At 51.6% G+C, this 27,235-nt stretch overlaps 1 protein-coding gene across 1 annotated transcript in view; it reads right to left on the bottom strand.

The window, feature by feature from the left end:
* Window positions 1–27,235, bottom strand: part of XRN1 (5'-3' exoribonuclease 1) — a 1,184,094-nt gene that overhangs the window by 589,169 nt on the left and 567,690 nt on the right. The gene's annotated exons all lie outside the window — the stretch shown is intronic.

The raw sequence follows: 27,235 nt of genomic DNA, 5'->3' as shown, positions 1-27,235 counted from the left end.
CACAACTGGTTCCAGGGGGGTGGGCATTCTCCTGCGAACCTCCCTTCCGGTGGAGATCACTAAGATAGTCTCGGATGACAGAGGGCGCTATGTGTGTTTGATTGGGAGGTGGGAGGGGCAGCCCCTTACCCTGGTTTCAGTCTACGTCCCCCCGGGCCTCCAGAACTCCACCTTCACTGACTTGGGTCGAATGCTGCTTGACCTTCCGGACGGCCTCCTGCTCATGGGCGGGGACTTTAATTCTGTGGTTTCGGGTGAACTGGATCGTCACCCACCAAGGACCCTCCCCGCTGCCCAGGCATGGCTGGGTGGGATGTTGGAGACCTTCGGCCTGGTGGATAGCTGGAGATTAATGCATCCGACCCAATGTCAGTTCACCTTTCACTCGGGGGCGCATGGGAGTCTCTCTAGGTTAGACTACTTCCTTATGCCCGCGGCGCAGACTGGTCGGATTAGAGAGGTCAGGCACCTGGCGCGGGGTATCTCCGACCATTCTCCGCTGTGGCTTCTTTTTGACACCGGGTCGCGGTCTGCAGGGCGGATCGCTCCCATTAACCCATGGTACCTGCGAGACCCTACGACTCGCGACAGCCTGGTTAAGGCTATGGACCAATACTTCCTTGATAACGAGGGGTCGGTGTCGTCTGCAATGTCCCTGTGGGAAGCCTTTAAAACCGTGATCCGCGGACACGCCCTCTCCCAGATAGTGGTGGCTAAGAAGGTCAAGAGTGAGGCAGTGGTGAGGCTGGAGACTGACATCTCGGGGCTGGAGTCGGCCTTGGAGCCGAATGTCACTCCGGACGGGCTCCATGCCCTTAGCCTGAAACAGTTTGAATATAGGTCCCTGGTCACTGACGCGGCCAAAACTATGTATAGGGAGCAGCAGGGTCGACTGTACGACGCCGGGGACAAGGCGGGAAAGTTGATTGCGTGGCTGGACAAAAAGGAGAGAGTGAATCGTGTGGTCCCGGAGTTGCGTGCTGCGGATGGTGTGTGTGTGACTGAGCCGGATGAGATTGTGGAATGTTTCGCCGACCACCTCCGGGCTGTGTACTCCCCAGTGACTGACAGAGATGAGGACGACTCTCGCCTTCTACTGAGGGATATTGCCTTGCCCGGCCTGTCCGTTGAGGACCGTGAGCGGCTGGACGCCCCCTTGTCGGCGGATGAAATAGCGACCGCGATCCGCTCCCTTCGCTCGGGCAAGGCTATGGGTCCCAACGGTCTGCCCATTGAGCTATATAAATTGCGCCCTGATAAGCTTGCGCCCTTCCTCAGTCGCATGTTCCGTGAGTCTCTTGCGGCGGGTTCCCTTCCGGCTGACCAGCGTTTGGCCACGATAGTCGTGATCCCCAAGGAGGGCAAGCCGCGAGACCGCTGTACTTCTTACCGGCCTATTTCACTGCTAAATGCAGAGCCTAAAATCCTGGCGAAAGTCCTTGCCAATCGTTTGTTGAGCGTCGTGTGCGATCTTATTCATCCGGACCAATGCGGCTTCATCCCGCATCGCAACACCGCTCTTAACTTGCGGCGTCTTCACGGCGCCCTGGCCAGGGCGGAGCTCCTCTCCGAACCGGCCGTGCTGGTTTCTTTGGATGCCACGATGGCTTTTGACACCATCGAGTGGCCATTCCTCTGGGCTGTCTTGGCTAATTTCGGCTTTGGGGAAGGATTTATTGGCTGGGTGAAGCTTCTTTACACGGGACCCATGGCTCAGGTGGTGGTGAATGGGCGGGTCTCTCGGCCCTTTGCCCTCGGCAGGGGCACGAGGCAGGGGTGCCCGTTGTCCCCTTTGCTCTTTGCTCTCGCCCTGGAGCCACTCGCTGCTTGGCTCCGCTGGGAGCCCTCGCTTAGAGGGATCCGGTGGGCCCCGGGCTTCGAAGATCGGGTCTCGCTGTATGCGGACGATATTCTCCTGTATCTCACCTCACCGCGGCAGTCGCTCAACGTCCTCTTTGACGTTTTGACTTCCTTTGGGAACAATTCGGGTCTCACGATCAATTGGTCTAAATCCTGCGTCTATCCTATCTCTGGTGGTCCTCCTCTCCTGCCGCCTCGGCTTCCGATCCAAATATCTCTGAGCGGCTTTAAGTACCTGGGGATATACGTTTCGCTGGACCCGGTGGCTCGCTATGAGCAGAATCTCCTGCGTCCACTCCGGCGATTGCGAGAGGACACGGCCCGGTGGTGCAGGCTGCCCCTGTCCCCGCTGGGTCGGGCCGCGCTGTTCAAAATGATGTCCCTTCCCAGGTTCCTCTATGCACTCCAGAACTCCTTCGACGTTATCCCAGTGGCCTACTTTCGGGAGGTGGAGAGCCTGCAGAGGAGACTGGTGTGGGACGGGCGGGCGCGTATTGCTCTTGCTAAGCTTACTCTCCCCTGGTACGACGGGGGCATCGCGCTTCCTGACATTCGCAGGTACTATTGGGCCTCGCAGCTAGCGGCCATTAACCATGCCACGTATGCGCCTGGCTTGAATCCGGCGTATGAGATGGACAAGTTCCTGCTTCCCGGCGGGAACTATAACAGGGCACTTTACTCCCGCTCGGCTGGCCGGACCCTTACGGGTCCTACTAAGATTGCGGTGCGGACCTGGAGGGCTGCCACTGCGGCCACGGGCTGGAGTGAGCGACTAACATGTGCTACTCCTTTGTTTGCCTCCGACCGCCTGGGCAGCCTCTGGACTACGAAGGGGTTTGACCAGTGGGATACGATTGGTATCAGCAAAGTGGGAGACCTGTGGCATAAGGGCACTGTTAAGACTTTCGCGGTGCTCCAGGCCGAATACGAGCTTACGGACAGGGAGTTCTTCCGCTATGCCCAGGTTCGACACGCCCTGCTCTCGGTCTTTGGGGAGGGGACCAAGATCCCGGTTTCCTCGCCCCTCGAGGACCGCATACTTGACGGACATGTCCCTGACAGTACTATTTCTTTAACTTATAAAAAACTGATTAATCATCGGGCTGACCTCTTTGTGCGCCTCCGGGAGGCTTGGACGGGGGACGGGGTGGAATTGGACGACGAGGACTGGCAGTCTGCACTGTCGTCCCCCAAGGAGGTCGCCATTCCAGCCCGTCTCCGGTTGGTACAGCTCAAGATTCTTCACCGGGTGTATGTGACGGGTCCTCGCTTGGTCTCGATGGGATTTTCCGACGACGGGCTCTGTAAGCGGGGTTGTGGGCTCAGCGCCACCTTTCTCCATATCCTGTGGGAGTGCCGCGAGGTGGCGGACTACTGGCGCCGGGTCCATATGGTTATGGGACAGGTCACTGGGGTTGTGCTGCTGCCGGAGGTGCGTCGCTGTGTCCTGAATGTGTGGGAGCCCAATGATTACAGCGCGACTCAGACTCGGTGGGCGGCCCTGGGGAACATGATTGCCAAGAGAGATATAGCGCAGCTTTGGGGCGCCCAACGGCCGCCCACCGTGTCAGTATGGAAGGAGAATATGGACTGGTGTATGTTCAGGGAGAAGACTGTGTATGTGGCCCGTGGTAAGCCGGGGGCATGGGGTAGAATCTGGGGGCAATGGAATGCGTATCGCGGGGGTATCTGTACGCCCCCCCTGGTGGACACCGATATCGCCATGTCCCCCTGACCCTTGATGGTTCCTGGCACCTTTTGGAATAACTACATACGGACGTTCATCTCCCTTGACCCCCCCCCCCGTCCCCAGCCTCCCGGTACTCCTTCCTTTTGCCGGCTGCTTAATGGTCTGCACTGGAGTTCCCCGGAGGAAGCCTGACCCGCACTGTTTGCCCTTATGCCTCGCCTTTTGTTTTTCTTTTAGTTTTTGTGTCTGTTGGACTTAAGTCTCCTGTTCCTTTAGAACTATCCGGAGCCACTACGGGGCTGCGCCCCGGGACTTGACTGCAGCCATGATAAATGTATATTTCATTCTGTACCTAGCGGCCGGCCCTGGTGGTTGTAGGCCCGTGCTTGTAACCGAATTATTGTTCAATAAAAATTTAAAAAAAAAAAAAAAAAAACAATTATAACATTGACTCAATGGGAATCTTTAAGTAAAGGCAATATCAATTACTTTGCATAGGTTTTTCTTACTCAAGGCTGGCTCCTGGATTCAGCCCTGCTGCATCTGTAAACAGTTGAAAGAAATCGTTTTTGTTATACAGGCGATTTTTAAGGAATATTTGTATGTTTCAAAAATCGACACTGAAGAATTTCTGCCACAAACCAGGCAATGTTATCCTATGGAGGAAAGTTTGGTTATCGGTAAATCACAGTTATAATAACTTTTCAGGGACAGTGCTGGGCACCAAGATCCAGCACATGGATCTCTCCTGGTAACAGGTGAGTAATTTTGTTTTCGTAGATCGGATGATTTTTAGTGAATATTGCAAAGTTTCAAAACTAGACACTTAGAAGAATTTCCAAGTGAAAACCAGTCAATGTTACCCTATGGAGAAAATGTAGGTTATCGGCTTTCAGGTAAGTACTCGACTGGCAGAGTTAAGGTTCTGGGCATAGACTATGGGGTCTCCCAGGGTCAGGTAGGTACAGTTGTTACACCCTCAGCGGCACAGGGGCAGCCGGGAGCAGAGAGAGTAGGCCCAATGTTAGCCTATGGCGGGCAGGGGGCCTTTGGTTGGTGGCTGCTTGCAGGCAGGCCACGCGGCTAGGGGAGCTGGGCTCCTGGTCACTTACTCAGGGCAAGTGGGGAAGTAGAATAGGACAGATGCTGCACTTCCAGGGGCACTCGAGCGGCTGGGTGCAGGGTGCTTTTGAGCCGTCGGGCGCTCAATGTATTTCAATGGAGAAGCTGCAAGATGAACAAAGGCTGCAACTTAGGGGACGGAGATTCTTCAGGTGCGACCACCACTTCGAGAGGTAAGTTGGGAAGCTGTAGGTTAGGTGGGCACCCAGGAGCTGGGTACAGGGGGCCGCAGGGCGCCGGGTGCAGGTGTGTCTTTTGGTGTCGGGAAATCTTACCCTCTGCAGGTCGCGGTTGGGGGGGTCCCTGGAGTTGAGGCTGCAGGCGTCGTCAGGAGCTTCGAGGAGGGTCCTTGGGTGGTGCTGGATTCTGGGTCACAGTCGCAGGGGCGATGTCCTCATTGTCTTTGTTCACTCAGGCACAGGCCGGGCTCAGCGGGTGCAGAGTGTGCTGGATTTGCGGTTCCTGGATGGCACCAGGGGTTGTTGATGTTTGAGCAGAACCACTGCTCGTGGGAGTCCCAGTTTTTAGATGAGCAAGGCAGTCAGGTCCTCCGGGGTTTTCGAGGTTGCTGACCGCTGGAGACGCCGAGATTTAGCAGGAGCAGGTTCGAGGGTCTGGGGCCAAGTCAGTTGGTGTCATCCTCTCGTTGGCGGCTGAACGGCAGGTCTTCTTTCTTCTTCTTGTTGTTCTTGTTTCGGAATCTGGATCTGAGGAAGGAAGGTTCAGGGTGCCCCTAAATACTAAATATAGGGGCGTTACAGGTAGGTAAACGTCAGGGACCAATGGTTCCCTTCCCTGGGGTGGGTACACCCCCTATCCTGCCACTCTCCAGTGGGAGGGGGGCAGGTGCCTAGTCCTGATTGGGTTGGGCTCCCCATCCTCAAGATGGCGAGAGCCCGGAGTTGTGCTTCACCTCGCCTCCCCCACCTGAGGGGTGGGGTTGGCAGAGGCTGGCACCCCCCCTTTCCTCACTTGGATGTTCCTGCCGATCTTCCCGCCAGAGTGGGGGTCAGAACTGGTGGGGGCCAGTTGCTGACTAACGGCCTGGAGAAGCTCACAAAGGTGGCATGCCTTTGAAGCTTCCCCTGCCCATCCTGGGGGAGGAGGCCTAGCACCTCGCCCAGGATGTGCATTGTTGCAGGCCCTCAAGAGCGGATGGCTCTCTACCCAGGGGTCCAGCAACATGTCTGCTGGGTGGCACTCTAGGCAGCCTCTCAGTCAGAACGCTGGTTGTTGGTTAGTTTCAGGGGGCATCTCTAAGATGCCCTCTGTCATGCATTTTACATTAAATCCCACACTGGCATCAGTGTGGGTTTAATGTGCTGATAAGATTGATACCAAAATTCTCAGTCTTCAATGCAGCCATCATGGTGCTGTGGAGTTCGTAATGTCGACCTCCCAGCACCATATACTCTTAATGACAACACTGCACTTACAGGGCCCAGGAATGGACCTGGGCACTGTAGGGGTACAGGGCTCATACACCTGTACCCTCACCACTGGCATAGGGCACCCAGCTAGAGGGGTGACTGATGTATGCCAGGGTAGTGGCTTGTGGGCATGGCACACAGTGTGTCATGTCGTCTCTTTGTTTTGTTCTGCACCCAGACACTCAGCCTGCAAAGGCAGTGTGTGTGTGTCAGGGAACAGGGTCTCTAAGGGTGGCACAATAAGTGCTGCAGCCCTTAGTGGCCTTCTCTGGTCACAGTGCCCTGGGTACCTAGGGTACCATTTACCAGGGGCTGACATGTGGCCAGAGATGCCAATTGGGTTTTGTTTTGGGGAGAGAACACAGGCCCTGGGGTCCTGATTGGCAGGGCCCCAGAGCACATCAAGTCAAAGAGCATCAGTAGTCTGGCAACCAAAAAAGGAACAAGCATTTGCAATGCAATATGTCTCGCATTATAAACATTTGAGCTATTGGCATTGCTAATAATAATGCAACACCAGTAGCTCAAACATTCAGTAATGCGAGACCTTTTGCATTGCAAATGTTTTTTGTTGTTTTTTTATATAGCGCGAACGTGACCCAAAGGCGTGCATTTATGTTGCATTGAGTTCAGTGCAATTATGTGGCATGTTATGTGGCACGGAGTGGTATTATGCGGAGTGTATTTATGTGGCATTAACTAGAGAGTAATTATGTGGCGTGCACTTATGTAGTACTGTAGGAAAGAGGCTCTGTATATACTGTTCCCAAATAGGTACAGGGTGTACAGAGTCCACAGTCCCCAGAGGTTTGGCAGAGGCTAAATTTAAATATAACCTTACTCTCTAAAGTGGTAGCTTGGTCGAGCAGTAAGGCAGTATCAGAGGACGGTGTAAAGCATTTGTTGTACACAGTCAGCAAATGGTTTCACACACTCAAGAACTGAACTCTAGGCCAATGGTTTGTATATAAAAATATATGGTTTTGTTTTAGAACCAACAATAGGTATCAAAATATACTTTCTCAGAATGAGATGCTTTAGTTAAATACTTTGCAAGAGGCAATTGACTTGAAAAGCAATAGTTACGGTTTCTTGCAATAGGCAACACAATTTCAAACACAATAATACATTGAGCTCAATGGGAATTTTAAGTTACATGCAATTGATTACTTTCAGGATTACATTTCTAACTCTAGGACTGGATACTAGATTCAGTCCTGGGACAGCTATTGGAAACAAGTGAGTAAATACGTTTTAGTTACTGTTGTGATTTTTAAGCAATATTTTGCTATTTTAAAAGTTGACACTTTTTCTGATCAAATTACCAATGTTATCCAATGGAAGGAAATTCACTTAGCAGGTAAGTGGGGTTATGGGTACGTTTTCTAGGTCAGTGTTGGATCCTGAATCCGGCACTAATGTACCGTCTGTAAGCAGCTGAGAAGGAATATGCTACTTACCAGTATGCATCTGTTCTTGGCATGTAAAGGTGCAGATCTACACACTTTTGCATAGATCGCCATATGGTGTTGGGCCCGGATGTTTGCAGTTTGTTTTTTCTCTTGGAAAGTCTTTGGAAGTCACGAGGTCGGTGACTCCTCCTTTGGATCGTATTGCGCATGGGCTTCGGCTCCATCCTCAGATTGTTTTTCGCCAGCAGGGAAAGATGGAGCGTAGTAGTAACAGTGAAGAAACCCATGTGTGTTGTATCTAAATAAGATAGACTGGAACAGATACAGGTAGCCGGGGAGGCGGGTGGGCGTGTGTAGATCTGCAGCTCTACATGCCAAGAACAGATGCATACTGGTAAGTAGCATATTCCGTTCGAGGCATATGAGCTGCAGATTACACACTTTCGCATAGACTATATAGCAGTTCCCAATCTTAGCGGCGACCACCGGTATCTGCTGCAGTGGTTTGAAATAGTGTTTTTAGTACAGCCTGGCCCACACTAGATTGTTGCTTGGTTTGCACATCTACACAGTAGTGTTTAGTGAAAGTGTGCGGTGTGGACCATGCAGCTGCTTTGCAGATATCATCTAATGGGATGTTCCCTAGAAAAGCCATAGAAGCCCCTATCTTCCGTGTAGAATGGGCTTTAGGGGGGAACGGATAGCGTTCGTTTTGCTTTGTGGTAGCAAATCTGGATGCATTTTACAATCCACCTAGCTATCCCGGATTTTGAGATGGGGTTGCCCTTGTGTGGGGAGAGAAAGAGACAAACAGTTGTTTGGTCTTTCTGAAAGGTTGTGTTCTTTGGATATAGTAAAGTAAGGCTCATTTGACATCTAGCGTGTGTAGAGCCCTTTCTGCAACAGTCTGAGGTTGCGAAAAAAATACTGGTAATTCAACAGATTGGTTTAGGTGAAAAGGGGAAATGACGTTTGGTAGGAATTTTGGGTTGGTATGGAGAACAACCTTGTTCTGGTGCATTTGAAGAAAAGGTTCTTGTATGGTAAGTGCTTGTATCTCACTGACCCTTCTAAGGGAAGTGATGGCTACAAGGAAAGCTGTTTTCCATGTGAGAAATTGCAGTTCGCATTTATGCAAAGGATCGAAGGGGGGCCCCATTAGCCTTGTGAGAACGATATTTAAGTTCCACACAGGTGAGGGTAGTACTCTGGGGGGAATTATTCTTTTTATGCCTTCCATGAGGGCTTTAATGGCAGGTACTCTGAAAAGTGATAGGTGCTGCCTGTTTTGTAGGTAAGCTGCAATTGCTGCGAGGTGTAGCCGAATGGAGATATATGCTAGATTACACCTTTGTAGGTGGAGTAAGTAGCATATGATGTGTTGTATAGACACGTCTAGAGGATTGATTGTGTTGTTATGGCAATAAACAGCACATCTTTTCCACTTGGCAGCGTAGCAGGCTCTAGTGGTAGGGCGTCTAGCTTCTCTGATGACGTTCATACAGTCAGGGGGAAGGTTTAGGTATCCGAATTCTAGGATTTCAGGAGCCAGATCGCAAGGTTGAGCTGAGCTGGGTCCGGGTGCCTGATCTCTCCATGGTTCTGGGTTAGGAGGCATGGTGAGAGGTGTAGCTTTTGGTGTGGTACTACCGAGAGTTCCAGCAGCGTGGTGTACCACGGTTGTCTGGCCCATGTTGGAGCTACTAGGATCAGCGTGAGGGAATGCTGTTGTAGCTTTTGCACCACTAATGGAATGAGTGGGAGAGGTGGAAAAGCGTACGCAAATTTGCCTGACCAGTTCATCCATATCGCATTTCCTTTGGACAATGGGTGTGGGTTTCTGGCGGCGAAGCTTGGGCATTTTTTGTTTTCGTGGGTGGCGAAGAGGTCTATCTGTGAATGCCCCCACATTTGAAAGAACGGAAGAAGAACCTGCGGGTGAAGTTCCCACTCGTGGATCTGCTGCGTCTGTCTGCTGAGCAGATCTGCCACGGTGTTTTGGACTCCTGGGACATGTTGGGCTAGGAGAAAGATTTTGTGTGGAATTGCCCATCTCCATATGCTCTGTGCTAATTGGGAGAGCTGTGGAGAGTGTGTGCCGCCTTGTTTTTGAATATAATACATGGCCATCATGTTGTCTGTGCGAATGAGGACTGCCTTGCCTGAAATCCGTGGTTGAAAGGACTTTAGGGCTAGAAAGATTGCTAGTAACTCCAGATGGTTGATATGGAGTAACTTTTGCTGAGTCGTCCATGTGCCCTGCACAGTGAGATGTAATAGGTGAGCTCCCCAGCCGGAGAGCGATGCGTCTGTTGTTAGTATTATTTGTGGAACCGGGTCCAGGAACGGTCGACCTTTGGAAAGGTTTGTGGTGTTCCACCACAGCAGAGAGCGATGGGTGCGACCGTCTACCAACACCAGATGTGTCAGTTGCCCCTGGGCCTGGTTCCATTGGCGCGCTAAGCACTCTTGGAGTGGACGCATCTGGAGTCTTGCGTGAGGCACTATGAAAATGCAAGAGGCCATCATCCCTATCAGTTGCATAAACACTCTTGCTGGAAGGGAGTGTTGAAGTACGAATTTTTGTCGCAAAGCCTGAATGCTTGCAATCCTGACCGGATTGGGGTAGGCTATTGCTTTTGAGGTGTCTATAGTGGCACGAGGTATTGTTTTATGTGGGATGGTGTTAGCTGGGACTTTTGGTGGTTCACCGTGAAGCCTAGTTGGTGAAGTAGTTGGATTGTAGTGACGGTGTGGTGTACACATTGGTTGTATGAAGTGGCTTTTATCAGCCAGTCGTCCAAGTATGGGAAGACGTGAATGTGCTGTCTTCTGAGGTGTGCCGCCACTAACGCTAGGCACTTGGTGAATACCCGTGGTGCTGTTGTGACTCAGAATGGGAGCACCTTGAACTGGTAGTGTTGTCCGTCCACTACAAATCTGAGGTACTTTCTGTGAGCATGGTGTACTGGAATGTGGAAGTATGCGTCTTTCAAGTCCAGTGTGGTGAGAAAGTGGTTCTGGGAGAGGAGCGGAAGCACCTGCTGAAGCGTTACCATGTGAAAATGGTCTGAATGTATGTAGGTGTTTAGGGGCCGGAGATCTAGAATAGGTCGTAGAGTCTCGTCCCTTTTTGGTATTAGAAAACATAGGGAGTAGACCCCTAAATTTTGCTGATTGACGGGAACGTGTTCTATTGCCTGTTTTTGTAGGAGGGAGATTACCTCCTGCTTTAGTAATGTGGAATGTTCTTGTGACATTGGACGTTGCCTGGGTGGAATGTTTGGGAGGGTAGATGTTAATTCCAGGCAGTATCCTGACCGAATAATTTGTGTCACCCACTTGTCTGAGGTGATGGTCTCCCAGACATGAAGGAAATTTTGAAGTCTGCCCCCGACCGGAGTGGAATGGTCTGGAGGGAGCGGGGGGGGAAGTCATTGGGTAGGCGGTGTGGCAGAGCGGGCGGTATTTGTTTTGCCTCTGCCTTTATTATTATTGCCCCTATAGCCGCCTCTTTGATAACCCCTTGTGAAGGTGGACTGAGTGGGGGATTTGTAGGAAGTGGACGCGTTATCTGAGGAGTAGCCTCTAGATGTACTCCGAAAGGAAGAGCGGCGAAAAGCGCGCCTAGGAGGGTATGACTGCAGGGCTCCAATGGACTTCGCCGTATCGGTGTCCTTCTTCATTTTTTCGAGGGCCTCATCTACCTTTGGGCCGAATAGGTGTTCTTGGTCAAAGGGATGATTCAAGATGGAGGCTTGTACCTCTGGTTTAAATGCTGATATTCTTAGCCAAGCATGGCGACGGAGGAGGACGCTAGTATTAATGGCCCTGGAGGCTGTGTCTGCTGCATCTAAGGCACAACGTATAGAGGTGTTAGTCATTGTCTTACCCTTTGAATTAATTCATTGGCCCTAGTTTTATATCTTTCAGGGAGGTGGTGCATTAGGTTTTCTAATTCATCATAATGTGCCCTATCGTATCTGGCCAATAGCGCTTGGGTGTTGGCGATACGCCATATATTGGCTGCCTGTGACGCAGTGCGCTTTCCTGATGCGTCCTGTAACTTTGACTCTTTGTCAGGTGGTGGTACTTCGCCTGACGCCTGGGAATTTGATCTTTTTCGTGCAGTGGAAACCACTAGGGAATCTAGTGGCGCTGGCCCTTTGATATAGGCAGGATCTGTGGGGGCAGCTTTGTATTTTTTCTCTATGCGTGGATTAATGACCCAGGCCCTGACTGGGTCCTTAAAAACCTCTGGTGCATGCTTTACCACCCCATAAAGCATAGGTAGTATGGAGGTAGACCTATGTGTGGTATCAAATGTGTCGAGGAGGAAATCCTCCTCCACTGGGTCAGTGTGCAACTCTACCCCGTGATAGTGTGCCGCCCTTTGAAGTAGATGATGGAAACCTAATGAGTCTTCCGGTGGAGATGGCCTGGAAGGGTAAAGGTCATCTTGTGGGACGTCGGGAATATCTGGGTTATTGTAGTCGTCCCATGGGTCTGGGGATCCTGTAGGGGTGGGGTCTTGGGGCACATCCCCTGTATCGTGGTATGGGTCCCCCTGATCATCATCGTCTGGAGACGGGGTCGGAGAGCGATGAGGGGGGGGGGGGGTGGAGAAGGCGGAGGGGGTGGAGGGGGTGGAGGTGGAGAGGGTGGAGGAGGTGGAGGAGGTGGGGAAGGTATTCTGAAAGGGGAGGTAGTAGAGTCCTTCCTCTTTGGAGGTGGAGGCAGAGCCGGTTTGTCCAAATGTCTCTTTTTGGAAGAGAGCCAAATGTCCATTTTTTGGATCCAAGGTGAGAGTTTTTTGTAAGAGATCCGGTGTAAATAGTTCCTGTAACAGTGTTTGGTCCGTCCGCGCCGAAGTCTTCGGGGCCGATGACTTTTTAGGCTTGTCCGTGCCAGTTTGCTTAGCACTGGGCTTGGGAACCTCCGATTTCTTGTACGGCGCCGAGGTGGGCTTCGGCTTGGCAGTGTCGGTGCCGAGGGCCTTATGGGGCTTGGTCGGTACTGAAGATGGCGTCGGTACGAAAGCGCTGTGTTTCGACCCCGAGGGCTTCGGTGCAGAGCTCGGTGTCGAGTTAGAGGCCGGTTTCTTTTTCGGTGCCAAAGTGTGTTTCTCGGCACCGCTGGCAGGCTGGCTCTAGCCCGAGCCGCCGGAAGGCTTATTTGGCTTCTTCACCGGGCCCGAAGGTGGGGTGTGTGAAGCAGTGTCTCTGGTCTTGCCTAGGCCCGGAGGCGAAGGCGTGACCGAAGCCTTTTTGGGTGTTGGCGCGGGTGTGGTGGGGGGGGAGGGGGGTATATTACTCGCGACCCTCTGCGCCGGAGTGATGTCCTCCACATCTGAGTCGTCGGCCGCCTCGGAAGCACTGACGAGGTCCTCTTCGGTGCGCTGCTGTCCTGGATCTTCGATGTCGTCTCCTAAGATATCGACTGGAACGGAGGTCTAGGAGTGTGCCATGTTTCGCCTGGCTCTTCGGTCCCGAATAGTCTTTTTCGATCTGAAAGACTTACAGGCCGGACAGTCTCGAGCCTCGTGTTCAGGGGAAAGGCAGAGGTTGCATACCTCATGAAGATCGGTGTGGGGGAATTTGGACCCACATCGAGGGCACTTCTTGAATGGAGTTCTTTCCATCAGACGGGACCGGAGCTTGGGTAGGCCCGAAGGCCGCCGTCGACAACTGGAACCGAAGCTTTGTCGATGAGAAGGTGCGTTGATTGAGGAGATGGCAATCGAAACAATACAGCGATGTGAGGTGAGGATTCCGCTTCGATCGTCGAACTGGAAAATGTTCGGAACCGGAGCGCGAAGATTACATCCGAGCCCGATGGCGGAAAAAAAAAATCTGAGGATGGAGCCGAAGCCCATACGTAATACGATCCAAAGGAGGAGTCACCGACCTCGTGACTTCCAAAGACTTTCCAAGAGGAAAAACAAACTGTAAACATCCGGGACCAACACCACATGGCGATCTATGCAAAAGTGTGTAATCTGCAGCTCATATGCCTCGAACACTGCGTTTAAGTTATACAGGCGATTTTATTAAGGAATATTTATACGTTTGCAAAATCGACACTTGGAAGAAATTTCACAGAAAAACAGTCAATGGTTTCCTATGGGAGAAAATTCGAGTTACTGGTAAAGTATGTTCTCGTTACTTTTGTAATCCAGTGCTGGGCTCCTAGGCTCAGTACTGGGACATCTATCTAAAACAGGTAAGTATTTACGTTTTCACAGTGGGTACCATTTTTAAAGAATATTTGTAGTTTGCAAAAATCGACACTTCGAAGAAATTTCACAGAAAAACAGTCAATGGTTTCCTATGGGAGAAAATTGAGTTAGTGGTAAGTACAGTCGTAAGTACTTTTCAGGGTCAGTGCTGGGCACCAAAATCCAGCACTGGGATCTCTTCTAATAGCAGGTGAGTATTTCCGCTTCCGTTACTCGGTTGATTTTAGGTAAATATTTAAAGGTTAGAAACTCCACACAGAAGAAATTTCAAGAGAAACCAGTCAATGTTACCCTAAGGAAGAAAAGTGAGTTATCGGCTTTTGGGTAAGTACTCGACTGGCAGAGTTAAGGTTCTGGGCATAGACTCAGGGGTCTCCCAGGGTCAGGTAAGTACAGTTCTTACACTCTCAGCGGCACAGGGGCAGCCGGGTGCAGAGTGAGTTAGACCCAATGTTATCCTATGGGAGGCAGGGGGCCCTTGGTTGGTGGCTGCTGACTAGCAGGCCACGCGGCTGTGGGAGCTGGGCACCTGGTCACTTGCTCAGGGCAAATGGGGAAGTAGGTAGGAGTACAAGTTGCACTGCCAGGGCCACTCGGGCGGCTGGGTGCAGGGTGCTTTTGAGCCTTCAGGAGCTCAATGGATTGCAATGGAAAAGCTAAAGGACGAACAAAGGCTGCAAGCTTGGGGACGAAGATTCTTCAGGTGTGCCCACCACTTGGAGAGGTAAGTTGGGTAGTTGGAGGATAGGTAGGTACCCTGGAGTCAGGCACAGGCGGCCTCAGGGCGCCGGGTGCATTTTGGTGTTGGGAAATCTTACCCTCTGTTGATTGCGGTAGGGGGGGACCCTGATTCTGAGGCTGCAGGCATCGTCAGGAGCGTAGAGGTGGGTCCTTGGGTGCCGGATTCAGGATCACAGTCGCCCGGGGGACGTCCTCGGGGTCTTTGTCCACTTCAGCACAGGCCAGGCTTGGCGGGTGCAGTGTGTGCAGGGATCGCGGTTCCGGGCTGGTGCCAGGGGTTAGATACTTGCTTTGAGCAGAGCCACTGCTCGTGGGAGTCCCAGGTGCTCAGAATCACAAGGTAGCCAGGTACTCCGGGGTTTGTGAGGTTGCTGGCCACAGGAGGTGCCGGGATTGAGCAGGTTCGAGGGTCGACAGGCCAGTAGGGCTGGAGCCAAAGCAGTTGGTGTCTTCCTCTTCTTAGCAGCTGCACGGCAGGTCTTCTTTCTTCTTGATCTTCTTTGCTGTTTTAGAATCTGGAATCTAAGGAAGGAAGGTTCAGGGTGCCCATAAATACTAAATTTAGGGGTGTTACAGGTAGGTAAAGGGCAGGGACCACTGGGTCCCTGTACTGGGGTGGGTACACCACCTATCTTGCCACTCTCCTGTGGGAGGTGGGCAGTGGCCTAGTCCTGATTGGGTAGGGCTCCCCCATCTTCAAGATGGCGAGGGCCTGGAGATGTGCTTCACCTCGCCTCCCCCACCTGAGGGGTGGGGTTGGCAGGGCTTGCACATCCCCTGTCCTTATTTGGGGTATCTGGCCAGTCTTCCCGTCAAGAGTGGGGGTTTAGAACTGGTAGGGGCCAGTTGCTGAGTACAGCAAGTGGCTTGGAGAAGCTCACAAAGGCTGCATGCCTTTGAAGCTTCCCCTGCCCATCCTGGGGGAGGAGACCTAGCACCTCGCCCAGGATGTGCATTGTTACAGGCCCAGGAGAGCGGATGGCTCTCTACCCAGGGGTCCAGCAACATGTCTGCTGTGTGGCAGCCTAGGCAGCCCCTCATACAAGACGTGGATAGTAGGTTAGGTTCAGGGGGCATCTCTAAGATGCCCTTTGTCTTGCATTGTACATTAAATCCCACACTGGAATCAGTGCGGTTTTAACGTGCTGAGAAGTTTGATACCAAACTTCTCAGTCTTCAGTGTTGCCATCATGGTGCTGTGGAGTTAGTGTTTGACGAGCTCCCAGCACCATATACTCTTAAATGGCAGAACTGCACTTACAGTGCCCAGAAATGGACCTGGGTACTGTAGGGGCACAGGGCTCATGCTCCTGTGCCCACACCACTGGCATAGGGCACCCAGCTAGAGGGGTGGCTGATGTATGCCAGGGCAGTGTAGGTTGTGGGCATGGCACACAGGGATGTTTGCCATGTCGACTCTGTTTTGTCTTGTACCCAGACACTCAGCCTGCAAGGGAAGTGCGTTTTAGTTAGGGTACAGGGCCTCTAAGGGTGGCACAGTAAGTGCTGCAGCCCTTAGAGGCCTTCCCTGGTCACAAGGCCCTGGGTACCTAGGGTACCATTTACCAGGGGCTGACATGTAGCCAGGGTTTGCCAATTTGGGTTTTAGGTTTTAGGGAAGGAACATAGGCCCTGGACACCTGATTGGCAGGAGTCCAGGGCACACTCAGTCAAAGTACATTCAGCAATTCAGCAAAAAGTGAGGGCATACCATGCAAGAAAGATGGCACTTTCTCACAAGTACTGAGTGGTATGTGGAGTGTATTTATGTTGCATTGAATACAGTGTAATTATGTGACGTGTAATTATGTGGTACTAAGTGGTATTATGTTGTGTAGTTATGTTGCATTGAGTAGTGTAATTATGTGGCTTGTAAGGGTGTGGCACTGAGTGCTATCAGGGGTGTATTTATGTTGCATTGAGTATGGTGTAATTATGTGGCATGTAATTCTGTGGCACAGTGTTATGTGGAGTGTATTTATGTGGCAATGAGTAGAGTAATTATGTGGTGTGTAAATATGTGGCACTGAGTGATATTATGTGGATTGTATTTATGTTGCATTGAATAGAGTGTAATTGTGATGTGTGATTAAGTGGTACTGAGTGGTATTATGTGGAGTGTATTTATGTTGCATTGAGTAGAATGTAATTATGTGGCGTGTAATTATGCGTCACTGATTGGTATTATGGGAGTGTATGTTGTATTCAGTAGAGTGTAATTATGTGGCACTGAGTGGTATTTGAAGTGTATGTTGCACTGAGTGCAGTGTAATTATGTAGCATATAATTATGTGGCACTGTGTGGTATTATGTGGAGTGTATTTATGTTGCATTGAGAAGAGTGTAATTATGTGGCCCTGAGTGGTATTATTTGGAGTGTATGTTGTACTGAGTGCAGTGTAATTATGTTGCAAATAATTATGTGGCACTGTGGCAGAATGAGGCAGAGTGGGGAATGCTGTTACACAGCTGAGCCCGTGTACCGAGCCTGGGGCACAATAAGGTGGAATGAGGCACCGTAAGAAACAGTGAGGTGGAGTGATGCGGAATGAGGCAGAGTGGGGGATGCTGTTACACAGCTGAGCCCCGGTCCCTGGGAGATCAGTCTTGCGAGGACGATTGCTCCATATGGACCTGGTCAAAGATGGAACATACCAAAATGTCTCATGGTAAAATATAGTCCACATCAACATTTGTGTATATATTATGTAACTTGTAGGCACGCGTGGCCACATTATTTAGTATGCTAAACTAGAAGTCTTGTTTCATTTCCATCCAAACTTGAATTCTTCCAACCACCCACTCCTCATCCATCCAACTTTTCGTTCATTGAGCCAGGCAGCCAAGCTTCAAATCTGCATTCATTTAATGAATGGACAAAGGTTTCGCTTGCGAAGATAGAAAGTTGTTTATTCGCTACTTACCCGCTCCTTCGCCGGCTTATTACGCGCCATGTTTAAGAACTTGAGCATGCCACCGTCTCCCTGTTTCCCACTCTTTATCCCGGGTTGGCTGCTCCTTGGTCTGTCGAATGACTCAATGCCCAGGACAGCACGGCGTCCGCCAGACGTGCGAGCCAACACTCTGCTACTGCAGTCAGTACAGCCTGACAGACCGTCCGCCCTGCCACAGATCACACGTGCATCAGGGCAATCTTGTGATTCACAGATACTGCTTTAGCAATTAGGGCGGGGTATTTTCTATCAAAGATAACACTCTCTTCCGTTCTATTGCCCCGGACTGCATGGCTTGTGATGTAACAGAAAGCGTGTCTCTGGAACTGCAACCACGCACAACAGCAGCATTGTCCAGCCCTCGACACCCTTTGCCAGCTTCAGAAAACTATTCCAGCAGGAGCGCTGCTGCCTGCTCCTCCCACTTTCTAGCTTACAAAGTCATTTAATGAATTACGTTTTTACACTTGTTTGCATAAAAGATAAAACTTCTAACTACGCACAGACTTCCTCTCACGAGTCTGTGCTGCAGTCACGCTTCGTGCATACACCCCGTCTATCGATTCAGCTTCAGAGAGCGAAGCCAGTAGGCTTGGGTTCAAAGCACCGCATTCTCGCTTGAGCAAACTGTAACGTGTTGGGCGCAAGTACTCCTTTTCGCATTGCTACCAATTATTAGACCCTACTGTCAGGGCACTGGAATTATACGGAAGCGTGGGCCCAATTGTCCGAAAACGCCACGAGGCAAAATTACATAATTTCAATGGCCCTTTACCACAGTCGATTTAGCTGGATACATATAAAAACGTATTGTTGATAAAATGTTCTGCAATGATGAACAGCAGTTTCCCTGTATTATATTTGGGTCATGGGAAGGAGACTGGAAATTGTGAATAGTCACCAAACCGCGTATGGACGCTTTTTAACAAAATATAATATAGGAAAGTGAAATGGCGATATTTATTTTGACTCAGACCGCGGGCGAGGCTTCTCCAGTCATGATGCAGTTAAAACTCGCAGGGCGGAGTGGTTGAACACGAGACAGCTCCTCATTATTTGGCTTCTCACCTCACATGCTGCAACCCAATCCCCGAGAAGGAAACAAAGTAGCCTGCGAGGGGTGCGTGCGCCACTGCGAGCCATGTGCTTTCAATTATCGCGCCAGTGTCTGGGCACGATAATTGAAACCACATGGCCTATTGGTGTCTATTACGCGCACCAAGCGCATAATAGACACCAATAGGCCATGGGCAGAGCAATGCGCCCGCCTTTGGCCTATTGCGTGCCATCTTTATGAAAAACACGCACGCAAAGGCCAATCGCGGAAGCCAAAAGGAAAAGCACGATTGTGCGAATCCAGGCTCCGTGGTAGAACCCTGTACAAAAGAGCGCTTGCCTGCGCGAGCAATGCTGTGCACTGCAACGCTAGGGCGCGAGCCCTAAATACGGGGGGGTTTACTGCAACAGAAACCCACTTTCTCATTATCGCCCGAAGCTCCAGAAGGTTGATGTGGAGCCCGGACTCCGCCGGAGACCAGAGGCCTCTTATCTCCACCTCTCCTATGTGGCCGCCCCATCCCAGAAGGGATAAGTCTGTCACCACTGTGTGGTCTGGTTGGGGAAGGGAGAGGGATCTGCCGTTGACCCCAATCCTGGTTCGTGAGCCACCACTGCAATTGGCGTGCAGTGCCCTCCGAGATCTGGACGCAATCGGACAGATTCCCCTGATGCTGCACCCACTGGAACTTCAGGTCCCACTGCAGAGCCCGCATCAAAGCCTGCTATTCTCTGTGGAAGGAGCCTCCAGTGGGGCTGCTCGCCCATTCCACCAGGGCAACGGCAGCTACTACTGCTTTGGGGTGAGGAGTGCCTCTCCATGACATCTGTCAAGCAGCTACATGGGCATCGTTGCACACAGTTACCAAACACTACTGCCTTGATAGTCAAGTCCGGAGAGATTGGCCGTTCTGTTCTCCAGGACTTTCTGGTGTGATCTTGGTTCACAGACCCACCTCCGGGGTTGGTATTGGTGGGGTATCTATTCTAAGGTAAGGAATCTATAACCAACGTGTTTCTTTCAGATGAACAAGTTATCTTCGGTAACGATATATCTGTAAGAAACATTAGTTAGTTATAGATTCCTTACCGCCCCACCCATCCTCCCCGTTCTGCAAACTGATATCTAGGGTTGAGGATATCCTTTCAGGGCCCTAGTTTTGTGCACCAGTGGTCAGTGTCTTGCATGGCTCTGCATTTCTGGCGCGGAAAGTCGTGTACAGAACGGACCTCAGCGCGTAAGGGTGGCGTCTAAGTAGCTACCGCGTCGTCATCTCAGCGACACGACGCCAGCGACGAACGTGGAGCCGACCGACACCACCTTCCGACGCACAGAGGTACTGCTGACGAAAAACTTTCCGGATCCAGTCTGACACCTGGGGGTAATTCTAACGTAAGGAATCTATAACTAATGTTTCTTACAGATATATCATTAACGAAGGTAAGTAACTTGTTCATCAAGACCACTGGCATCCCCCAGTTCCTCTCTCCAGTCCTGCTCAGATCCCATCCTATCAGTTAAAGGGTCACCAGTCCTCCTTCTCATCCTCAGGTTGCCAATCTGGCTGAAAAGAGACCCTAGGAGTTAACAGGGGCACAAAAACCCCTCTCGGCGCCAGTCCGGCTCCGGGTCCACTTCGGGATGGAGGCTGGGGTCGACGCCGGCCGGGGACATGACAGGCGTCGGGTGTGATTGCGGTGCCAGAGGAAGCAGCGCCGGTGGAGGTGTAATGAGGTCAACCGGCGTTGATCAGGATCCAGGCCTGGATCCAAGGGGGGCCTGCAACGCAGTGGCCGGAGCTGACGGCGGAGAAGGCCCAGGCCCCCCAACTGAGCCTGCGGGGCCTGAAGGCACGCCGGCGGGTTCGGGCCGCCCAAATATGGCATGCATCACTTCATAGAATGTGCAAAGTTGGGCGGGAGTCGCACCGGGTCCCGGAAAGGGATGGAAGCCAGGAGTCAACTCTTCGGGCTCCGCACACGGAGCCGTGGGAGGGGTACCGTCTGCATCCCTTGTTGCGTCAGCCGACTGACGGAGAGAAGTCGAAGAGTGACGATACTTCTTTGACTTCTTTTTGTGCTTCGACTTACCCGACCCAGAGAGCGAAGACTTCGATGACTTGGACGCGTGGTGATGGCTCCGTGACCGGTCCCTCGACCTCCTTCGCGACCAGGACCTCAAATGGCGCGGAGCCGACCGCCGGCACTCAAGCAGCTTTTGGGACCGCACCCGCAAAGTTTTAGGCGCCATCGACCGGCAGCCGGAGCACACTTTAGGGTCGTGGTCGCGCTCCAGGCAAAAGAGGCACATGTGGTGCAGATCCGTAACCGACATAAGTTGGAAACCGGGCATCCCTTGTGCACAAGGAGTCGTAGACTCAAAAAAGATGTCGACAAAAGTCGAGAAAAAGTCAGTCAAAAAATGACTGGAGGTACAGCTCTCTCCAGATCTGCCCTGACTGGTGCGGAAAAAGAAAGAATGGACGTCAGCTCGCGAGGCGGCGTGCAAGTAGCTACCACGACAATCCCGGCGACACAACACCAACGACTAATGCGGAGCCGACTGACGCCACCTTCCAACATGCAGAGATACTGCTGACGAAAAACATTCCGGATTCAGTCTGACGCCTGGGGGTAATTCTAAGGTAGGGAATCTATAACTAACATGTTTCTTTCAGATATATATTTAAGTCACCCATACAGCAGGCATAATAGCCCCAAGGCAGGGTGCATTACATTACATGTGAGAAGTTACATACCTTCGGTAACAATGTATCTGTATGAGACATAGGTTAGTTCTAGATTCCGGGCCTTAGAATTACCCCCATGTGTCAGATTGGATCCAGATAATTTCTTCTCTTAGCAGTACCCCTTTGCGACGGTAGATGGCATCTGTCGACTCCGCGTCCGTCGTCGGCGTCGTGGTTGCCAGGATGACATCGCAGTGTCTACTTAGAATCTATAACTAACCTATGTCTCTTACAGATACATTGTTACCGAAGGAAAGTAACTTGTTCATCTGAAAGAGACAGTTATAGATTCCTTACCTTAGAATAGATAACCCAGCAATACCATCCCCGGAGGAGGGTTTGCACCAAGTTCACACCAGGAAGTCCTGGAGGACAGAACGGGCAAAGTAGCCATCCCTCCAGACCAGACTATCCAGGTAGTAATGTCTGGTGAACGTGTGCATAGATGCCCACGTGGCCGCCTGGCAGATGTCAATAAGTGGGACTTCAAGTGACCAAGCAATAGTTGCTGCCGTAGCTCTAGTGGAATGAGCCCGCAGCCCTACTGGAGGTTCCTTTTTAGCTAAAGCGTAACAAATCTTTATACAAAGGACAACCCATCTTGAGATGGCATGCATTTGGAAAGCCTGCCCTCTCTTGTCACCCATGTAGCCAATGAAAAGTTGATCATCCACCCGGAAATCTTTAGTGCATTCAAGGTAGAAGGAAAGCGCACGTTTAGGGTCCAAAGGGTGGAATCTCTCCTCCTCGGAGGGTGCAGAGGTGGGAAAAGGTGGGCAAAGTAATGGTTTGTCCAATGTGAAAAGCTGTAACCACTTTTGGAAGGAACGAGGGTCTCGTTCGAAACACCACTCTGTCTGGATGCACAGAGAAGAAAGGGGGCTTAGAAGAAAGAGCCTGAAGCTCACTCACTCTGCGAGCAGAGGTGATAGCAAGAAAAAAGGCAGTCTTCAGAGTAAGGAGCCTGAGAGGACAGTTGTGAAGAGGCTCAAAGGGAGCACACATAAGGTAAGTTTGGCAGTAGCTCAAGAATCCTTAAAGCACTCGAGCGCCGAGTCTGCCTTGTCACCAAAGGTAGACGGCCATCCAATGGCATGTCCAGCAGAGTTGCTTGAACATCCCCCGAAAAGCCAGACGCCCTCAACCAGGCGTAGCACCGAAGGGCTATCGACGTGGCAATCGTTGTACCCAACGAGCCGGTGATAGCCAGTCCACAGCCAATCGCGAATTTTGCTGCGTCTCTCCAAACTGCCACAGCTTGGGAGAGAACGGCCCGGGCCTCTTCCGGGCACTGAAGCAGCACTTCTGCCAACGTATCTCAGACTGTATGGGAGTATCAGCCCAAGAGGCACGCGGTATTCAAGGACCACAGTGCCAAGCTGGAAGAAGAGAACATGCACTTCCCAAGATGATCCCACTTCTTGGATTCCCTGTCTGGGGGATGGAAGAAGAAGCCTGGACCACCACACTCTTCGGGGAAGGGTGTTGGGTGAGGAAAATTGTATCGCCCGGAGCCAGGTGGTGGCGGCGGGCAATCGTCCGTTCCGCAGGGGCCCCTGTGCTGGGCTTGGTCCAAGTGCTCAGAAGGACGTGCACGAGAGCTTCATTGAAGGGCAAGAGGGGTTCTGAGGAAGTTGCCGCAGGTTGAAGCATCTCTGTCAGGAGGTTATTCCTGACTACTACTGAAGGGAGCTCCAGGCCCAAGGCCTGGGCTACCCTATGCACCACCACAGCATAGGACGCAACCTCCTTTGTAGCCACGGTAGGTGGAGAAAGCATGCCAAGGTCTGGGGAAGTGTCCAGACAACTGGCATCACCCAATTCCTATCTCCAGTCTGATTCGTCCAGCTGGTCTGCCAAAGGGTCCAGCGATCCCTCCCAGTCCTCATCACCACCTCCAGGGTGATAGGGAACATCTGGGATGAACAATGGAACAAAAGTATCCTCCGACATCAGATCCGACATCAGTCCGGCTCCATCTCGGGGATGAGGATGGGGACGCCGGGGTCGTTGCCGCCTGGATCGGTGCCGGGGAAGGTCAAGTAAGGTTGACAGGCGTCGATCCGGATCCAGGCCTGAATCCACAGGAGCCCCTCCGGGGACGGAGCCGCCGATATCGAAGGCCCAGGGCCACCGACAGGCTCTGCGGTGCCCGAAGGCACGCCAGCAGAATCAGGCTGCCCAAAGACATGGTGGAAGGCTTCGTAGAATGTACGAAGCTGGGCAGGGAACGCCTGGCTCCCAGAAATAGGAGCAGGCGCGGGGTCGTCCCTGAATCAGGCACCGGAGATGGAGCCTTAGAGCGACAACACTACGGATCCCGCGTTGCGTCAGCTGACCAATGGGGAAAAGGCGAAGATCAACGGTGCCTCTTTGGCTTCTTCTTGTGCTTAGACTTACCCGAGGAGTGCGAAGATTTGGACGACGTGTGGTGGCTCCGCGAATGGTCTTGAGAACTTCCACTCAAGCGAGACTGCGAACGACGTGGAGCCGACTGCTGGGCATCCAAGAGCTTTTAGGACTGCTCCCGCAAAGACATCGGATTCATGACCCAGCAGTTGGAGCACGATTTCGGGTCCTGGTCACGCTCCAGACACTAAAGGCACACGAGGTGCGGGTCCGTCACAGACATCAGTTTGTGACAGACCTCTCAAGGCTACAAGCCGGTCAGACGATGGGACATCCCTCATGCACCAGGAGTTGACTCGAAAAAAGAAGCAGAAAAAAGCTTAGTCAAAAAGTGATTAAAGGGGTAAGCTTTCTCCGGATCTGCGCTAGGCTGTCACGGAAAAAGAATTAACCTGTCGTCATCCCAGCGACCACGACGACGGATGCGGAGTCTGACGCCACCTACCAACGCACATGGGTACTGCTAAGAGAAAAAATTCTCTGGATCCAGTCAGACTCCTGTGGATAATTCTAGGGTAAGAAATCTATAACTGTCTCTTTCAGATCATATCTGCATTAGCAGATATGCCCCTGTGCGGTCTAGTTCAAGTACTAGATAGTACAAGTGAACAGGAAAGCCATCTTAAGTATATATCCTGGGCACTGGTCATTATGAGTTCCCAGCTACAGGATGGCTTTACTGAAACATATGGTGTTTGGTATCAAACATCATGTCTTATTAAATCCATACTGGACGCCAGTAGTGTATTTATTAAAACATGCACCCAGAGGGCACCTCTGCACTAACACAGCGCCAAGGGGTCTCCTGGTAACAAATGCACCACGAACTCTTCTCAGAAGATGCGTTATTTTGAAAAGAATGGGCAATGATCGCTTGGCATTGTACACGTGACTGGCTGGTCCTTATCATTAAGACAGCCATGAGACTGTCATAGCCCTGATGGTAGAGAGCCAACAAATCGAAAACCATTTTAAGACCTCTGACAGGGTTAAAAAAAAAACGAGAGGAGATTAACAAAGACATTAGTGAATATAAAGATAGCCTGACTCAGTCCAAAGTGACGAAGTCTACCCCTTCGCCGACCCTGCATACACACCTTCCACCAGGAATGACCCCAACTCAGACAGTGGGTCTACCAAAAGTGGGTCCAGCAATGGAAGTTACAGACAAAGACAACGGGGTGGATTTAGGGGTACACCTAGGCAGAACTATCCCCAACCCATGTGGCCACATACATGGGATGGAACCCGGCCTATATGCCAGCACAACCCCTCCACCAAAATTCCTATCGCCCCCCCTTTTTTTTTAGAAAGAGGCCGCAGCGCCAGGAGGAAAGGGCAGAACCAAGTGTGGTGGGAAGAAGAGGACCCAGTGGGCAACCACACACGCAGCAAATCCCAAGACCAACAGGCGGGCACAAGCACCAGGAGAGTCTAATAACCAATCTCTCCAACACCACTCTGTCCCCTTTAGAGACACAGGTCTTAGAAAAGGGCCTAGGTTTTGTCCCCTCAGCACGTTTAGACAAATTTAAACTGCATTGTGAATTAGCGGAGTTTTTCAGGAAGCTTAAATTGAAGGCTTATTTTGATGGCAGGGAAGCGACCGACCCACCTGATAGCCCTACGAACACAGGACTCAGGTCGAAATCTACGTTTACCCCTCCCCCTTATGGGGTCCCCGCTGAAATCACGACGTTCTAACAGGCAGTTTTCAGGGAAATTGAAACATTGAAAGATGGTAATTCATTCAAGAACCTAAGCCAAAAAGAATTTCAAGCACTTCAGGGCCTACAATCCAACACTGCTATTACCATCAAACCAGCCGACAAGGGCTGAGGGGTGGTCCTTCAGAACATCAAGGATTACGAGCATGAATGCCAACGCCTTCTCAACGACAAAAAAAAATTACACCCCCCTCACCAGAGACCCCTCACCGGAACTCAAGAAAGAGATTAGGACCATGGTCAAAAAGGCAGAAGACGACAGACATCACCAGGAACGAAGAAGCCTTCTTAATTGAAGGAGGTGATGTCACACCGTACTTTTACACGCTGCCTAAAACGCATAAGAACAGGACACCACCACCAGGACGCTCGATTGTTTCGGGGATTGGCTCCATCCTTTTTTTTATTTATTTTTTTTATTTTTTTTTTTAAACCGTTTATTACAGAATCCCAAAAATATACAAAGATGGGCCTACAACCTTTAGGCCGGCCGCTAGCAAACAGAAGGAGCATGTAATACAGACAATAGAACGCACGCTGCGGCACAAGGGAATTCACAGGAGTTGAAAGAAGCGTTGGCAGCCACACCTTCCGGACCCCACATGACAGTTTCATTTTTATATAAATAACAACAAAAAAAAAAAAAGCAAGTCCACAAGGCAACCCACAGTCGGAAACAGCATCATGTGCTCCCCTAGGGGGGGACCCCACTGATTCATAGGAATATCGAGGGGGGGAATAGGTCAGGACGGGGACTAAGTAAACTCATTTCCCAGAACCGGGAAGACAAACAGGCTAAGGAGACGGAGCCGGTGACGGATCCGGCAGTAGCGGCGGGGTACAGATTCCCCCACGGTAAGCGTTCCAGGGGCCCCATACTTTCACCCACGTCCCAGGCTTACCTCTCGCAACATACACCACCTTTTCCCGAAACATACACCAATCCATGTTGTCCTTCCACGCCGAGACAGTCGGCGACCTCTGGGAACCCCACAGTTGCGCAATGTCACGTTTGGCCACCATATATCCCAGAGTCGCCCACCACGTCTGCGGCACTGAGTAATCGGTTGGCTCCCATACATTCAAAAGACATCTCCTCGCCTCAGGCAACAGCGGCACATGCGTAACTACCTGCAGAACCTCATGCACACCACGCCAGAATCGCACCACCTCTGGGCATTCCCACAGAATATGGAGAAAGGTCCCCAAAGAACCACACCCACGCTTACACAACCCGTCCACAGCATAGCCCATACGCATCAGACTCGGCCCCGTAACATAGACCCTGTGGAGTATCTTGAGCTGGACGAAGCGAAGGCGAGCCGGTATGGCCACCTCTTTCGGGGAGGCCACCGCAGACACCCAGTCCTCGTCATCCAGCTCCAATCCATCAGCCCCCCACGCCTCACGAAGGCCGGTCAGCAGTCCCGAACGGTCATTGATGAGCTTTTTGTAAATCAATGAAATCGTGCCGTCCGGGACATGCCCATCTAGCACTCTATCCTCCAGAGGGGAGCACTCCGGGATGGAGGCAACGTCCGGAAATACGGAGCACAACGCATGACGGATCTGCATATAACGAAAGTACTCCCTGTCCTGCAGCTGGAATTCTGTCCGCAGCACATCGAACGTTTTAAATCCCCCCCTCGTCCAGAGATTGCCCACCCTGCTGATGCCTATCATGTCCCACTTCTCAAAGCCCTTCGAGGTCCACAGGGAGCCCAGCCGCTCAGATGCGTATAGTGGCGTCGCCCGGGTCAAGCGGTCCTTCCACCCCATCGCCACGTTAGCCGTGTGCCACACCCGTACCATGACCCCCGTGGGGCCCGTCAGCCGCGCGTCATGC

The sequence above is a fragment of the Triturus cristatus genome, chromosome 11 (assembly GCF_964204655.1).
Source record: "Triturus cristatus chromosome 11, aTriCri1.1, whole genome shotgun sequence".
NCBI classification, from domain to species: domain Eukaryota; kingdom Metazoa; phylum Chordata; class Amphibia; order Caudata; family Salamandridae; genus Triturus; species Triturus cristatus.
The sequence above is the reverse complement of the archived record's forward strand: the minus strand, read 5'-3'. Positions and strand labels throughout refer to the sequence as shown.